Source organism: Rattus norvegicus, chromosome 5, assembly GCF_021556685.1.
Source record: "Rattus norvegicus strain SHRSP/BbbUtx chromosome 5, alternate assembly SHRSP_T2T, whole genome shotgun sequence".
Taxonomy (NCBI): Eukaryota; Metazoa; Chordata; class Mammalia; order Rodentia; family Muridae; genus Rattus; species Rattus norvegicus.
Genome location: NC_141538.1, coordinates 32032008 through 32040366, shown reverse-complemented (window position 1 = coordinate 32040366; position 8359 = coordinate 32032008).

Below are 8359 nucleotides of genomic sequence, written 5' to 3'. Positions count from 1 at the left end.
TCACACACATTCCATTACACCTACAAGCCATTACAGCTAATGGCTTATTCTGATGAAGAAAGCTGCTTTCTGCTCAGTGCAGCAAAGGGGAAAATTTCCTCCTGTACAGTTCGATCCCTGCAACAATGAGATGTGGGGGCAGGTGGCACAACAGAACTCTCTAATGTTAATTACATACTGTATTACCCCCAAATTTGGCTGGTCATTAATTATGCTAATTTACCTTGCTCAAAATTAGCACCATCAATGCGTACATTTGAGCAGATTATAGTAAAATGTAGTCTATCATGGTTGCTTGTAAGCCTGCACCTTCTAAGTCATCCCCAGAACAATCATTGTTACTAGATAGAAAGAAAGCCTTAAGGAGAAATGGTTGGTGATGATGCTTGGTCCCGTTTGCAGAAAATATCCTACATTTTTAAGGAAGATAATATGAAGAGGAAATGATTTGTTTAAGTCCTCAGTAGTATGTCCTTTATTAATTGCTAGGTGTAGAAAAATTAATCTAAAATAGAAAACATCAAGAAAAATAAGGCTGCTATGTTTTGGACTGAATACAAATCACAGGTGTTATTTTGAAACGGAATGCAGGAACTGTGGAAAATAACATTTTCTGGCAGTGTCTGGAGTTTTAACACTATGGAGTGTAGTGATTTCCCTGTATCCATTTTTCATGGAAACTTGATAAGGAGAGATGTGAATTGTCTTCAACAGCTCCTGGAGTTAGGCATTGTATTTTTTTTATATCTATTGCTCTATTAAAAATTAACATGTCTCCCCTCCTAACTAATGCTCAGATTTTTCATATTGATTGCAGACTTAATAAAGTGTGCGAATCCGGTTAGGCTTATTTTTCCACGTGAATTTAATAAGTACAATTGCATCTTGGCCTGGCGAAATTGATTGGATTTCAGAAGCAAATAGAATATCTTTTCTATGGGGTGAACAGTCTCCGTTTCCTCTTCAAGGCTGCTATATCCTTCTATCCATCTCCAAGAAGCCATCATCATATTAACATAGATGACAGTCTGGCAAGGAGGTGCTGATCAAAGATAAATTTCACACTCGCACTTCGCATTCTCTAATTACACCATCTGTGTCAGACTCTTTCGTGGCAGTTCTGCCCAATCTGTCAAATGCTGCCTGCCTGTGGGAATTCAGAGGAGCTGAAAAAAAAATCGCCTAGTCTCCCCCCACCCTCCCAGCCTATCCATCACCCCCAATCGGAGCTGGGCAGAGATATTAGTCTAATTGGGGACCAGAATGAGAGTTCCAGGTTGCAGGGGAGATGAAGTGTTTGGGGAACGCAAGACATGAGATTGCAATTTGAATCATATTACAGGGCCTGCCCTAGCTTGTCTGGGAGCGGGCTGAGAACAAGCCATGCATGCAATATCAGGATAGGAGGGAGAGGGCAGGAGAATGTTTTTTTTTTTTTTTAAAAACAGAATCATGAATGAGAAAGTGTCGTCTTTCATTTCTCTGTTTCTTCCAGGCATATTAAGGATAAATGATTGTGAACAGGCACTGATGGGAATCGGTCATCCTTTTATTGTAAGAGTACGGAGTTAAATAGGATGACCTAGCTGATAAGGCTAAGTCTAATCTAATCAAGGCCAGGCAAATAAATTCAACAGTTCTACCTAAGTAACCAAAAGTAATTCTTGGGGAACAGACTTCAGACCTTTGGACTCAATAGGCAAAATGCAAGAGACACAGAAGGCCACTAAGCGACTTTAATAAAAAAGTTTTCAAATGTGTAGTAAAGTTCAATTCCACTTTGATCTCTTCTGTATTAATTTAGGGTGACAAAGACCATGAAATATCAAAGAAAAATGAAATGATTGCCCTTTGAAACTAGTACCATGGCATAGCTATTTCTAGTATTGATTTCTCTTTGCCCCGGGTTGCTGCCTTGAAGTCTTGTAGCTGATGCCAAGGTAAGTAAATAAGTGTAATAAATCATTTTAACTCTTCAATGGGGTGCACTCATTTGTGTTTACTCAAACATTGGTGTGCTATCAAACCAGGAGTTCTTCTCACTCTCCACTCTTCCCCAGCAGTGTTATTTTTGCCTACAATCACTTTTTGTTCTACTTATTCTCCATGAAGAAAGCTGCGGATGAAAAGAAATCAGGAAAGTCTAGACCTAACTCTGCCATTTTTCCAATTCTGTTTTCTATGAACATCACACCTTCCACATCATAAGTCTGAGGTGTACATGAAAGCCTGGTGAAGATTCTAAAGCATCCTGAGATCTCTAAGGTCACGTTGTTGTGCCATGGAAATGTTAGTGATCCCACCCAAACACAGGAGTCAATCTGATATGACTCACAGGAGGGCCTTCATTCTATTTGGGTTAGCTTGGGGCCCTAATGCACCACCATCATGCAGGATGGTTTTGGTGGTGGGGAAGCCCAAAATGTCTATCACAGTAAGGCTTTGTAGTAAGCAGCAAGCAGGGAGTATGTGTGCAAGGATCTAATTGGAGAGTGACTGTGGCCTTTAACATAATTGGCTGGTGCTGGGAGTCATATCATAAACTTAATTTCTGTTCCTCGCTGCATTGGTGGTCATTAGTCAGGGGGTAGACTTGTAAGCTGGGGATGCAGGTTTGTTGGGGGAATAGCCTAGAAACCCCAGTCTTGTTGGGGATTAGTCTAAAGACTGGAGCTAGGCTTGGGTTTTGTTTGAGGGCGACTTGGAAACCAATGCTAGGTACCAGCCTGTTAGTTTACCTGTGTACAAACTTAGGTCAGGCTCTCTAAAATGGAGTCTGATCTTAAAAGATTTGGCATCTCAACATGATCTATGTGTTTGTTTATACCTTGTCATGAATGAGGTGATATTTCAAGTATATGTTCAATTATATTCAACTTGAAGAATTTCACTCTAAATGCACTTAGTGTCCTGATGCCAAAGGAGAGCCTCTCTGTCCTCATTCTGTCCCATAGGTGATCACCTCATGAAGGAAAGGGGATTTGCATGATTCTCTGTCTTTCACATTGTACATGGTTACAATTTTATTGTTGAACTCTATAAAATATCATCATTAAGTACCATTGGTAAGTTTAATACTTATACAGGAAGGAGAGTCTATTTAAGTCATTGAATAACCACAGACTGGGAACACTGACATGATTCTACTTGTGAGGAATAAAAGTTTCCAACAACATGGCTCTTTAGTAGGTTCTTGATAATAGAAAATCAGGATTTTATAGACAAAAAAAGCATAGTTTTGCTTAGACTCTAGAGGTTTTCCTGGGCATAACATCATAATGCAAGCAGTTCCCAAAATATTTCATTGTGAAGACAGAACTGAATCTTTTTGAAGATACATCTACTCCTGTGTGTGCATGCGTGTGTGTGTGTGTGTTGTGTGTGTGTGTGTTATCATAACTGAAGAATTCTGAAAAATGTGAGAAAAGACAATAAAAGGGGAAATAAAAGCTGAGAGACTATACACTAAGTAGACACAAAAGAGATTACCTACAGATTAAAAAATTCTAAGTAGTATTCTGTTCTTGAGTTGTGTCCAATGTTAAAGGAAATGTCTTCATCTCAAACCTTTTGATTGTACTAAGCCTGGGTATCAATGAGGGAGTCACATAGTAAATCCATTAAATGACTTAATCACTCTACTTGCTCTATTCAGTTGTGAAGAACAGTGGGAATCAGCAGAGACAGATGAATTTTTATTCTTTTATTGCCATGCAACTGTCTCCAGTGTCCAAAGCCTGTCCCGTGTCATCTCTATTTTGGGGACTATCTAGGCAGCTAGAAGTAAAATGGCCATAAATCATGTACTTATTTATGAGAGTAAGACAAGGACTTCTAATACTATTTGTGGAACTGTGTATCTTTGGAGTGTGGCCTTCTTTCCATTGTTCATAAAGCGGTCCTGATTTGATGGGTAGCCATCAGATTTGTAGCTGTGTTGCTTGGACGTTTCATTCAACCTAATTTATAAGAATAACTTCCCTCTTTAGGTATGTTTGCTAGACTTTTAACAGTTTTATGCTATTTGTACAATAGTGCGATTTAATAAAAATGATATTAAACATGATTTTTGGAGAACACCATGAGTTTTGCTACAAGCAGCTGCCAAGCATGAAATAATTTACTTCTGTAGAAACACAGGTAAAAGAAAATAGTTCAGTATTTTTGAAGAAACAAAATAGTGCAAAGTCTTGGGGGACATCAATAAGTTTCTTAATCATTTCCAGTCCCTTCCATGGCTCGTTTCTACCTCAGCACCCACTGCCATGTTACATCTCCCTAAGCATCCCAAACCAAAAATGTGCTAATCGTGCCACAGCCATGCAATCCAAACTAAGGAATTTTGCATCCTTATTTTAATAATACATTTATGTATAAATATTTAAAGAATAAAGATTATTTGGGGGCTTGCTGACTCAGTAAAACTCAACAACTCTAAGTATAATATTTACAGGGAAAAAAATGAAGGTAACATTTTGGACCAATATTCAGAGTTGTCTCCTAGATAAGGCACTAGGATGGGAAAACCGCGCTTTCACCTCGGCCGTCCTGGAAACAAAATGCGGAACAGCCTGGTTGCCAGCTCTGAGTGTCTTGATCCTTGTCCAATCCCACTCCGGTAAGCCCTATTTCACACCCCATTTAGAGCATGCTTGGAGGATCACCCAAAGATTTGAGAGGAGGCTCAAGGCTTATCTCGACTCTCCAGACATCAGCCACATGAAACATGGGACTTTTAAAAAATAATGCTTCCTGCACTTCCTGCTTCCGGTCAAGCTGAACAAGTGGCTCTTCTGATGGAATCTTTGACACTGCCTACAGTAGGCACAGCCAGAGTCTGGGTGCACACAGGGGCATGGTGATTAAAATTGAAAAGTCTCAAATGAGGACCAAAAGAAGCCCCCCACCCAAAATAAAGCTACCAATCATACCATCCTCAGGAGCGCCGTGTGGATGCCTAGCTTTCTCAGTGACACGGGCAGAGTCCAGCCATATATTAGCAACTCATTCGTAGCATGAATCTCACGGTTAGGGACTTCTGGTTTTGTTCAATTTATGGGTTTACCAAAATATTCTTCACAACTAAGGATTTTTCTTACCATCAATGAACAAGATGGATAAATATACAATTACAATTGTAAATATAGCAATCTATATAGTTTTGTTAAATAGATGCTATTGAAATAAAAATAGAGAATGAAAAGTTTTCTATGAAGGAAGAATGCATCAAAGAAACTGGATTTAAGTGTACAATATTTTAGATACTGATAAGATGGGTGAGTGAAACATGCTGATTATTAGTAACTGCTTGAAGGATAAGCAACACACACACACACACACACACACACACACACACACACACCCCAGAATTTTTTCTTTTCTGATATATAGAACAAAATTTTCCCGACCATGGCCATTTTGTTTGAATTTTCTACTCTCTCAAAATGTATTCTACAATTTTAAATTTTCATTGTTTTATTAAGCAATTGACATGTGCAAAAGTTGGCTAAGGACAGCACCAAATGCAACATTTTTTAGCAACTCTGTTTATAAAGAGGAGTTTTGAGATTGTCTCTGGCTTCATTTCCACCACTGGGATTAATGAACCACTTGGGTAAATACTGAAAGAAGGAATGTTTTAGCTGGTGAACGAGTGAACGGATACCCTCAGTGCTAACATCAACACAGTGTGAATCTAACCATGGTGCCAGGTTCTGAAACAACATTCCTCACAAGACAAGCCCCAACATCTTGAGTTTTGCAAAGCTCAAGGTCTTGAACTTGAAAATAATAGTTTTATTTTTTTTTTTGCAAGGAAGAATAATACTTGAGTTATTATGAACATCAATTTACAATCTTTATTTCACATCTGAACTTAAGCTTCCCTTTCAGATTAGGTCTTCTCTCAATTAAAGTTTTAATTTGTTTCATGTATGTATTTTGTACGTGTGTATCTGCTGGCATGGGGTTCGCATATTCCACAGAGTGCATGTGGAGATGGAGGACGATTGTCTTCTTCTACTCTGTGGGCTCTGGGAATCCAACTGAGCTTTGGTGGCTTTTTATCAAGTGTCTTTGCTGACTGAGTCCTCTCACCAAACCAACTTAAAGATCTTTACGAAATTATTTATAAATATTTGTCTTGTATATTTCGTGCCCAGAGGCACCCAGACTAGAAGCTAGACTCCAAGATATGACTTTCATATTCAGAAAATGTCTATGGACCCAGAAACTAGCTGCAAGCCATTCATTCAGAACAGCTGCACCAACATTAGGCAAGCAGGATGTGGCGAGCACTGGAGATGTTCTCACATTCAGTTTTATGTTAGTCCTCACAGACCTAGAGTTCTTTAACTTTTTCTAAAAAAAAAACATAAAAATAACCCAAAAAACCAAAAAAACAACAAAAAAATCAAAACAAAAACAAAAATGAGTTTGAAAGGTGAAATAGCCACACACTGGCAATGCAAGATAACAAATAGGATAAGACAGCTCTTTGTGCTAGGCGAGCGCTCTGCCACTAAACCAAATCCCAGTGTAAGCGTTGTATCTATGATACAAATATAAAAATACCACCTTAAAAATACCAATCAGCTTTTTCAAGTCAATTGAGTGAAAGGCTTTTTTTTTTTCATACATTCAAAGATACAACCTGTTCTGGTTTTGGTAAACCTTGCTATGCTATTACTTTTTAATCTCACAGGGATTATTCTTCAACAACACAATGATTTATCTAGTTTACTATATCTGTTCTGTCCGAGGTTCAATAAACTTCAATATGGAAAACAAACAAACAAAATCCCAAAGACGATGAGGTATCAGTTTGTAATGATCCATGCCGAGAAGGCCTTTCCCCTCACGTGGGAGGCAGCGCCTGAGAAGTAGCTTAGCTTGTGATCCTCAGTTTCCTGCTAGATCAGTACAGTGATGTTTATCTTAGGTGTAAATGAAACCATAATCAGAAAAACTCATACGCATCCATGATTGTGTGGGTAGAATCATACATACTACTTAATACCTAGGCATGCTAAAATCTTGGGACTACTTTCAGATCCCATTCTCTTCTGTTCTGTTGCAATGTCAACTGGAGTATTCTACTATGAGCATAGCCATCAGATGTGCCACTGAAAAGCTTTTCTGGTATCAGAAGAGTGTGACTTCCTCACTTCTAAGCCTGCATCTTGCTCTTTGAAGTGTGGTGAAGCTGGATGGAGAACAGGGGCAAATGTTTGATGTGGCTTGATGACATAACCCCCAACCACTCCCACTTTGGATCCATTTTGGTTAAAGGTTTCTTCCCCATGAAAACTGTTTTTCTCACAATATCTGGTTAGGATCAGAGTTTTTATAGCTTCTGATAATGCAGCAGAAGAGAAAATGCATGGAAGAGAAGAAGCAACCTTTCTTCCACTCCTGTTTGTGCATCTGTCTTAGAGTTTTACTGCTGTGAACAGACACGATGTCCAAGGTAAATCTTATAAAGGACAACATTTAATCGGGGGTTGGCTTACAGCTTCAGAGGTTCAGTCAATCATCATTAAGGAGGGACCAGGGCAAGCATGATGCAGATAGAGCTGAGAGTTCTAAATCTTCACCTGAAGGCTGCTAGTGGAAGACTTATTTCCAGGCAGCTAGGATGAAAGTCTTATAACCCACAACCAAAGTGACACACCTACTTCCACAAGGCCACACCTTCTAGTTGTGCCACTCCCTGGGCTGAGCATGTGCAAACCATCACAGCATCCTTGTTGATGACCTAAGCACAGGATGTCTTAGTTTCATCAGCAAAAGAACCACATACAACAACATCACAGAAATTCCACTTACTGGTTTAAAAACATTCTCATTATGCATATATATGCATATATACGGCATAAATATATATAGAGATAGATAGATACATAGATATAGATATAGATACATTCACAAGTAATTACGGTGAAATCGAAGAGAATTAGCAGATCTGACTTGGTATCAGATTGATCATGAAAATATCTATATAAATCTATATAACAAGACTGTGAGTATCCTCAGCAAACTGCCATATGTAGCATTACTGAGGTGAAGGAGTTTTTTCTTTACAAGCCTTCTCTATCATTGTAGAACTACTAGATCCTTGGCTTGCCAAAAAGTGACAGGAGATAACCTTAGTACATATCATAAAGAATTCCTAGCTACAGAGAAAGCAGGCGTCTAACCAGGTAGGAGTGATCTCTTCTTCCTCAGAACAGCCAAATGCTGCCTGACTCAGTTCCTTATTCCAAATTAACCTAAAGGCCTTGGCTAGCATTGGTCATGACAACCATTTAAGACTACTTGCTAGTTCTAAATAGTGTCTCATTTCTTTTGTGATACAGCT